We start from the raw sequence: 10,007 nt of genomic DNA on the forward strand, positions 1-10,007 counted from the left end.
AAGGCAGTGCACCCTTCGTCAGGAGAAAGGAATTATAAGGGGGAATGGGAATAAATAATATAATAATAACACCATCAATTATATAATTTTATGGATTGCTAAAATATTTACATCCTTTTCCCTTCTATCTTCTAATAAATCCTCAATACAAGCAGGGCTGGTTGAACCTCTCCATCCTCCATATCAGGGTTTCTCAGTCTTAGTACAATAGAAATGTTGGGCTAGATAATTCTTTGTTGTAGAGACTGTCCTGTTCATTGTAGGATGTTCAGCAACATCCCTAGTCTCTATCCTCTAGATGTCAGCAGTTATTTATCTCCAACATTGTGAAAACCAAGAATGTCTCCAAAAATTGTCAGTGTCCCTAGTGGGGCCAAACCATTCCCAAATGAAAATGAAAAAATGCTCTACATAAAATAACTGAGATGCAGAGAAACCATGAGACAGGACTCCAGGGGCACAGCTGTTGAGCTAGGACATTTGTTCCCAAACCAGGTTCTTTACCTTTGTAATATTGCTTGAAAAGGATCATTTCTTTTCTTTCTATTTGGCTTAATTTATATATGATCCTGGCAACAATTCTATCTCCCATCCTTCCATACCTCTTCTAGAAAATACACTTCTAAGACCTGTTTTTTTGTTTGTTTGTTTGTTTTGTTTTGTTTTCTAAAGAGAGAAAGTACTGACTGTGAGGGCAAATTTAGGGCAAGGATAGAATCAGGCATGTACAAATTGAGCACTCCTAGCTTGAAAGAATATTTGCTTTAAATTGAGCCCAGGGCTTTTGGGGGATGCTGGTTTTGACAGTTGATATGTTTATAAAAGACATCTTTTGGTCTATTATTAATTTAGCTGTGTATAAGACTTGGTGCCTCCTGTGTGTTCCCTCTTTAATATTTTCTGTTGAATCTTTAACAGCCATTTAGAAAAATTAGCCATTAGTTTCAAAAAGCTCATCATGGTAATGAATTTCTATACCCAGAAACTGATATCATGGTCTATAATTTTGACCTTGATTGGACTGATACTAGAAAAGGAATTTATTGTTTGAAGAGTTATAGGATCAATACACTTGGAATAATGGGTTGAGTAACCATGCCAACAGAACTTACATACAAGGCTGGAGGGCAAAGTGGTTTTAAAATAATTGACAGAAAGATAATTAAGTCTAGTTGTGATAAGACATAAGATAAATGATGATTCACTTGAAGCCCTCTGGTATTCCTTTAGCTGAAGAAACAATACGGCTGGATAGCAAACAGTAAATCTAATAAATGATTCTCTAAATAAGATTTCCCAGAGTATTTCCCTAAAAGGTGAATTTTCCCTTATTTTATGTTTCCCCCTTTCATATTTCGGTTTATTCCATTTACTCTCTTCTCAAGGACTTCAAGAAACTCATTTGTTTCCTGCTTAAGAGCACAAAATGGAGGGGTGCCTGGGTGGCTTAGTTGGTTAAGTGACTGCCTTCAGCTTGGGTCATGATCCTAGGGTCCTGGGGTTGCATCCCACACTGGGGTCCCTGCTCAGCAAGGGAGTCTGCTTCTCCCTCTCCCCCACTCTCTGCCTGTGCTCTCTCTCTCTTGCTCTCTCTCTCAAGTAAATAAATAACATCTTTGGTAAACGTGCAGGGAAGTTGTGGCAATTGTGGTCAAATGTGGTAAAATTGTAATATTGTTGACTTCTTCATTGGTGGACCTTCCTCCTCTTCAGCACCACTCTTCTTACTCGATCTTTCTGTATTTAACATACTCTTTAATTGATATTAATCACGCATAGCAAAAAATCTCGAGAATGCTTTCCTACATTGGACCCTACGCCAACAGTTCAAGCTGAGGTGCTCTTATCTCTGAGAGTGCATGAAAACTCCCTTAGAGGTACCCTGACATGAATAATATTAAGTGAATCAATTTCCAGAATTTCAGTTTCCATATGATTTTCCCAGAATATCTATAATTGGGATATAAATTCCTCTCCACATCCCATCTTATTTTCCCCCTTTCATCTCACCCATCCAGATTCTTACTATGGTCCATTGCCCAAAGATACTTAAAAAAAAAAAAAAAAGGCACCAGGGGAACATGGGTGGCTCACTTGGTTAAGTGGCTGCCTTCCCCTCAGGTCATGATCCCAGGACCCTGGGATGGAGTCCTGTGTTGGCCAACCTGCTCAGCAGGGAGCCTCCTCCTCCCTCTCCCTCTTCCACTGCCTCTCTCCAGCCCATGCTTGCACACACACACACTCTCTGTCTCAAATAAATAAATAAAACTCTAAAAAGCACCAAATAAAAGGATAATTTAAAATCCCCTCTAATCAAGAGACCATAATTTCCCCTTCCACCCATATCATTAAGAAAAACATTTTCAATTTTATTTTTAGGTTAAAAAGTATTTTGCATTTATATGTTTTGAATAATTGTATAATAACAGTAATTATAATAAAACTCAATCCAAATGAATTTTTTGTAACACCATAGAGCCTTAGGATCACAGGAAAAAAATACATATGATATAGGTGCCCAATAACACTTTCAAATATAAACATATTAGAGTGGCATTTTGTGGAAGAAGTAAATTGGAAATACTACTGATGTATACAAATAAAACATAAAATTATTCATGAATTTATTTAAAATTGTTGATGGTGCATGTCAAATTATTATGCTATTTATATCCTATTGAATACATTTAAAGAAGTCATACAATTACTTCAAAGCATTAATACTTACAATACACAGGAAGTTATATCCTCAAGATGATGTATATGAACAAAATGTTTCAAGCTTATTATTGCATGCCATGGACTACTTCTTTCAAAGCCTGCCGGTCTTGTGACCTCATACTACATCAGATAGACACAACTGTTTTCTTAATTAATGTCAACTAATACATTAATTATAGGTGAAATATGACATACATTTGCCTTGTAATAGTGCTTTAACCTGAACCTTTGAAATCTTCTTCATTGGTAGGAAGGGTGGGCATTTTGTTACTCTTAACATCATGTATAACTAGCTTATTAAACTGCCAATCCCTGGAATTTTCTGACTCTTCAGAAAATGTGTCTACCCCCTTTTCCTTATACCATGCACAAAAATAGACTCAAAATGGATGAAAGACCTAAATGTGAAACAGGAATCCATCAAAATCCTTGAGGAGAGCACAGGCATCAACCTCTTTGATCTCAGCCACAGCAACTTCTTCCTAGAAACATCACCAAAGGCAAGGGAAGCAAGGATAAAAATGAACTATTGGGACTTCATCAAGATCAAAAGCTTTTGCACAGCAAAGGGAACAGTCAACAAAATCAAAAGACAACTGGCAGAATGGGAGAAGTTATTTGAAAATGACATATCAGATAATGGGCTAGTGTCCAAAATCTATAAAGAACTTATCAAACTCAACACCCAAAGAACAAATAATCCAATCAAGAAATGGGCAAAAGACATGAACAGACATTTCTGCAAAGAAGACATCCAAATGGCCAACAGACACATGAAAAAGTTCTCCACATCCCTCTGCATCAGGGAAATACAAATCAAAACCACAGTAAGATATCACCTCACACTAGTCGGAATGGCTAAAATTAACAAGCCAGGAAATGCCAGATGTTGGTGAGGATGTGGAGAAAGGGGAATCCTCCTACACTGTTGGTGGAATGCAAACTGGTGTAACCACCAGTTTGGAGTATGGAGGTTCCTCAAAATGTTGAAAATAGAGCTACCCAATGCCACAGCAAACACACTACTGTGTATTTACCCTAAAGATACAAAGTTAGTGATCCAAAGGGGCACATGCACCCAAATGTTTATAGTAGCGATGTCCACAATAGCCAAACTATGGAAAAAGCCTAGATGTCCATTGTCAGGTGAATGGATAAAGAAGATATATGATACACACACACACACACACACACACACACACACACACACACACACACACACAGAGGAATATTGTGCAACCATCAAAAGAAACAAAATCTTGGGGCGCCTGGGTGGCTCACTGGGTTAAGCCGCTGCCTTCGGCTCAGGTCATGATCCCAGGTCCTGGGTTCGAGCCCCGCATCGGGCTTTCTGCTCAGCCGGGAGCCTGCTTCCTCCTCTCTCTCTGCCTGCCTCTCTGCCTGCTTGTGATTTCTCTCTGTCAAATAAATAAATAAAATCTTTAAAAAAAAAAAAGAAACAAAATCTTGTCATTTGAAACATCATGGATGGAACTAGAGGGTATTATGCTAAGTAAAATAAGTCAATCAGAGAGGGACAATTATCATATGATCTCACTGATTTGAGGATTTGTGAAACAAGACAGAGGATCATAGGGGGAGGAAGGGAAAAATGAAACAAGATGAAACCAATGAGGGAAACAAACCATAAGAGACTCTTAATCTCAAGAAACAAACTGAGGGCTGATGGAGTGGGGTCGGGGTAGGATGGGGTGTCTGGGTGATGGACATTGGGGAGGGTATGTGTTATGGTGAGTGCTGTGAATTGTGTAAGACTGATTAATCACAGACCTGTACCCCTGAAACAAATAATAAATTATATGTTAATTTTTAAAAAGCTATTTAAAGAAAGAAAGAAAATGTGTCCACCCTAATTTTTTACTTTTAATTTTAGTTGCTAATTTTTTTTAAAGACTTTATCTATTTATTTGACAGACAGAGATCACAAGTAGGCAGAGAGGCAGGCAGAGAGAGAGGAAGGGAAGCAGGCTTCCCGCCGAACAGAGAACCCAATGCAGGGCTCGATCCCAGGACCCTGGGATCGTGACCTGAGCCAAAGGCAGAGGCTTTAACCCACTGAGCCACCCAGGCGCCCCTAGGTGCTAATTTTTTTTAACTTTAAGGTATTACATTTGTTTTAATTTTTAGAATTTCCAGTATCTGTAGACTGCATTACTTGATTGAAGTAAGATAAAAAGAAATCCTCCAATACTGTGTTTTCTGTTTCTTTGATTCTTGAAGGAACTCTACAATTAATAGGACTTCTAAAGTAAAGTAAAGACAGTGGGAGATTATGAATTAAAATGTTTTTGGGAAATGTATATCGAATTTCAGTTGTCTGACATATGTCTAGTTAACATGGAAGACACTGATCCTATTCAAACATAACTAGCGATTCTAAGTAGTTTCTTAAGTAGATCCAAGGCTTTGTTTATTTAATGACATATTCAAGTAGCTCATATAATGAAGATGGCAATAAACTTTTTTTCTGGGATGCTTGGGTTGCTCAGTCGGTGAAGCATCTGCCTTCAGCTCAGGTCATGATCCAAGGGTCCTGGGATCAAGTCCTGCCTTGGGCTCCATGCTCAGTGGGGGGCCTGCTTCTCCCTCTGCCTGCGGCTCCCCTGCTTGTGCTCATGTTCTCTCTTTCCCACAAATAAATAAAAACTTAAAAAATAAATTTTTCTCTTTTCAAGATGTTTCATCTCTGTATAGGAAGGAATAGAAGACAGGAATGTCTTTAATTTTATGTGCAGCAGTACGTTTTCCCTCTTCTCTTTAATCCATGTCACTGAACAATCAAAATGGCTACTGTCTTTAAATCACATGCTTTTATGACTTCTCTAAATATTTACTCTTGGGTATGGTCAGATGGTCGACTGTTGGTCAGATGCTCTCTGACTTACGACGGTTCAATTTATGATTTTTCAACTTCACTATGGTGCAAAAGTGTTGTACATTCAGTAGGAACCATGTTTTGAATTTGGGATGTGGCTCTTTTTCTGGGCTAGTGATGTGCAGTGGGGTTCTCTCCTATGATGCTGGGCGGGGGCCGTGGCTGCAGCTCCCAGGCAGCCAGGAGCACGGGGTAAACAGTTGGTGGGCTGACAACCATCTGTACCGATACCATCCTGTTCTTCACTTTCAGTGCAGTAGTCAATACATTACATGAGAGAGTCAGTGCACTATTAAAAAACAGGTTTTGTGTTAGGTGATTTTGCCCAATGACAGGTAAATGTAAGTGCTCAGAGCTTGTTTAAGGTCAGCTCAGCTAAGCTGAGATGTTTGCAAGGTTAGCTGTATTAGATGCACTTTCAGCTTACAGTGGTGTCAACCTATGATGGGTTTATCAGGTATAACCCTATGGTAAGTCACAGAGGATCTGCATATGAAATGTGGAATGGAGGACTTACACAAATAACCCAATAGACACTGCATCACTTAGAGAAAGGTGGCATCTTATATATTTTTGTGTTCCTTCTGCTTCACTCAGTAGCAATATCATAGTAGGTAATAAATAAGATTGTGTTCAATTTCCTAAAGCAACATTTTCACTCCAGACTAGTTTTTAATATACTGAATACATGTCCACCAATATATGAACTACCCAAATAATTGATGAAAACTATCAGAATCATTCATATAATTGCTCTAGGATCCATTTCCAGTTTTATTATATAGCCTCCCCTAAGTTCAAGATTACTGCAAATACAATTTACAGCTTCTTTAAAAAAATACTTACTGACATGTACAGCTCAGCAGCCTAAATATATTCTATTTATCCAAACTGACAAATAATTCATAGTCAAGGACAATGGGAAATAATCAAGGTTTTAATCCTCACCATCTTCCCTGACAGCATTTAAAATGAGGCTGTGGTTCCCAGAAAGATAGATGAAGAAAATATATATAGAAATTACAATTATAAGTAATTATTTATATAAATATTATATATATGTATATAAAGATATATACATATAAAGATCTATTTACCTATCATCTATCTATCTATAAAGATTATACATATATATGTATATGTGTGTGTGTGTGTGTGTGTATATACAAACATATATATATATGTGTGTGTATATATATATGACTTTTATAAGTCTAAGTCCTGCTGTTCCCAGTAAAGAAAACCATTCTCTAATCAAATCTAAGCTGAGCTGGTTGGGAGAGGAGAGAAAACATTGTAGAATGTTTGCACTCTACTGAGAAGAGAGATCTTCTTTGCACCTGCTTATTTTTTTAATAAGACCTTTGTTTGTCAGAACATATTTTCTTGAGTTGTCAAAAATTATACTATGTAACAGTGTTGGTCCCAAGTTCAATCTGTAAACAGTATGCTCACGGCTGGCAAATCTGTTACATTTTGCTTTTGGCTTGTAGTGTTTCCTTTTATTTAAGAATAACATCAGCTCAGAGCTGGCACTGGGGCACAGACTTGAGAAACTTGGTACATTTGAGTCAATAAACCTACAACCTGAACTTGCTAACTAGATGTGTTGAGTTCTGAGTTTTACTATACACCCTGGTCCCCAGCCCCAGGCATGTGTATGTGCCCCACCCCACAACTTTTTCTTCTGCTAAATGGCCATATTATGGGTAGAGTTGGCTATTACAACTGAATGGTTGTAATAACACTATAACACTATAGGTTGTCAATAACACTATAATACTATCAAATCTGAGCTTGATTTATGTGCTTCTTATTTAAGGACAACACAGTGCATTCTGTACAAAACTTACTTTGTAAATAATAACTGCAACCACAACAAAAAAATCCTGTCTAAGGAAGTTCTCTTTGGCTGTCTGGGAGCCAAAGTAAGAGGTGTGCAGGACGAGAGTTTCTGTCCTCTAGAACTGGCATCTGGAAGCTCAAAACCATTTTCAGGATCCAGGATAAACCAGTGTCCTGAAAAGAATGGGGTTGTGAGTTAGTTCTCAAATGACACCAAAAGTCAGGCCCAAAAGTGAAGCAACTCCCTTCAGTGGTTTCAAAAAGAAAATGAGTGGGGCACCCGCGTGGCTCAGTGGGTTAAGCTTCTGCCTTCAGCTCAGGTCATGATCTCAGGGTCCTGGGATCGAGCCCTGCATTGGGCTCTCTGCTCCCCACTTTTCTCTCTGTGTCAAATAAATAAATAAAATCTTTTAAAAATGTGCTGCTAAATAACCATCACCCTGTTGATTTTGCAGAAAATCTCAGACTGTCTCTTCAGAGAGCATCCCCATCTTGGCCTCACACGTCACATGTCCTGAAGTGCAAAACTGCAAAGGGGATGAACTCAGTCTAATACGAAGACATTGGAGGCTAGGTAAGTACCAGGGTTCCAAGCTTTTTATGATTCTATTCAAACTAGGGAAAAAAAAGAAGAACAAATAAATGCAATTTACTAAACACCTACAAGTATGTGGCATTTCACCCTGCTGTAGGGACTGTAAACAAGTTTGAAGTGTCTCTGACCTCGCTGGGTTTATTTTCCAGGTGCAGAAAATAGATATACATATATGAAATGGTAGCAAAAATACACACATAAAATTTAAAAAAAGATGAGAAAAGACAGTAGAGTGTGTTATTCAATTCTAGACCACATACAACAAATTCTGAGAGTTGACATTACAGGACAGGGAGATCAATGAGGGCACTGGGATGCTGGAAAATGTCATGGGTCTTGAGCAAAGTCTGCAAACAAACACAGGGTAGAACTGGGTAGAAGAAAGACAGGAGGACTTTCTGGTTGGGGAAAAAAGAGCCAGGGACTGGTATGTTTAAGTTCAATTATGAGACAATGCTGACCTTAGCAGAGGGTACTTGTAACATTCTTTATTTTTCTGTTTTGTTTTACAATTTTTCCTTAGCAGGGCACAGCAGGATTTGAGGGGATGTGGATTCCTGGGCCATGAAACCAAAGATGAAAGTGAGTTTAATGTTGAGTTGGCCTCCTGGTAAACTGAATGGACTCCAAGAATGATGGTGGCAACCCCTGATTGTTTATTAGGACCTGTTATGCTTCTGAGAGTTCTGCACTAACTCTCCATTCCTCCATCTCAGGCAAATCCTATTCTTTCACTGGTTTACAGATTAGGAAACTCAGCACAGAGACTTTTAAGTAATTTGCCTGGTCCAACTGGGTGAAACTGTTACAGGAACGGTAGGGTTCTTATCTCATGGAGTTGAAGAATGAATCTTGTGGACAAAGAAAAGTGAACAAAGTGATAGAGTTTTATTAAGCCTGGAGACAGAAAAAGCTCTCTGGAGTGAGAGGGGTCCTGAGTGGGTTGCCACTGAGGGATTTTAGGGGCAGTCTTTTATTGAAAACTAATTGGGAAACTTATGGCCTTCAGTTTCTTGTGCCGTCTTGGTTTGTGCACAGACTATTGTTAACACCCTTCATGCCTTGACTCTGTGAGGTTTAGTTGTTTCCTATGGTACACTGTAGCCACCAAAGAACAGCACTCTGGGCCATCTGAGGACAGGTGGTCTGTTTCCTTATCTCTTGGTCACTCAGGCTTAGCCCATCTGTCTGCCAGGAATAGTTTCCAAGCCCTGCCAGGGGCCCCCTGCCTCTTTCTGTCTTTACCTTAACCCTTTCTTTTTTCAAAACTACAACTCTGGGGCGCCTGGGTGGCTCAGTGGGTTAAGCCTCTGCCTTCCACTCAGGTCATGATCTCAGGGTTCTGGGATCGAGTCCCGCATTGGGCTCTCTGCTCAGCAGGGAGCCTGCTTCCTCCTCTCTCTCTCTCTGTTTGCCTCTCTGCCTACTTGTGATCTCTCTCTGTCAAATAAATAAAACCTTTAAAAAAAAAAAAGAAACCCACCATAAAAGATAAATATTTAACAAAGTCATATTAAAAAAAAAAAAAAACAACAAAACTACAACTCTAGAGAGAGTTGCTCTCAGTGCTAACCTTCTCACTCTAATATGGCTCCCAATGAGACACTGGAAAATGTCACATGGGCCTCACAAAACTATCTGCAATCTCACAGACTACCTGGGTCCACAGGCTTCTCTGATTGTTAATTATCTTTATATTTTATCTTATTTAGTTCATTAAAATTTTATTCTGTCTGTTCTTTTTTCCTGGCTTAGACTTTTAGTATCATCATTTTAAACTTAAGTTTTTAATTTATATTTCTGCTTAAAGAATATTAGCCATATCATCTTATAGTACATTTATACCCAAATCATTAAAGGTAACTTTTTAAAAGATTTTATTTATTCATTTGAGAGAGAGAGAAAGACAGAGAGAATATAAGCTGGGGGAGAGGCAGAGGGAGAGGGAGA

The 10,007-nt window shown here is 38.6% G+C and overlaps 1 long non-coding RNA gene across 1 annotated transcript in view; it reads left to right on the forward strand.

The window, feature by feature from the left end:
• LOC125082533 (uncharacterized) overlaps positions 1–8,639 on the forward strand; it is a 103,761-nt gene extending 95,122 nt beyond the window's left edge. The window contains exons 2-3 of the long non-coding RNA XR_007122004.1: positions 7,918–8,036; positions 8,584–8,639. This is a non-coding gene — a long non-coding RNA (uncharacterized LOC125082533). The remainder of the gene's footprint in view (positions 1–7,917; positions 8,037–8,583) is intronic.
• Positions 8,640–10,007: the final 1,368 nt, after the last annotated feature.

The sequence above is a fragment of the Lutra lutra genome, chromosome 12 (genome assembly GCF_902655055.1).
Source record: "Lutra lutra chromosome 12, mLutLut1.2, whole genome shotgun sequence".
Classification (NCBI taxonomy): domain Eukaryota; kingdom Metazoa; phylum Chordata; class Mammalia; order Carnivora; family Mustelidae; genus Lutra; species Lutra lutra.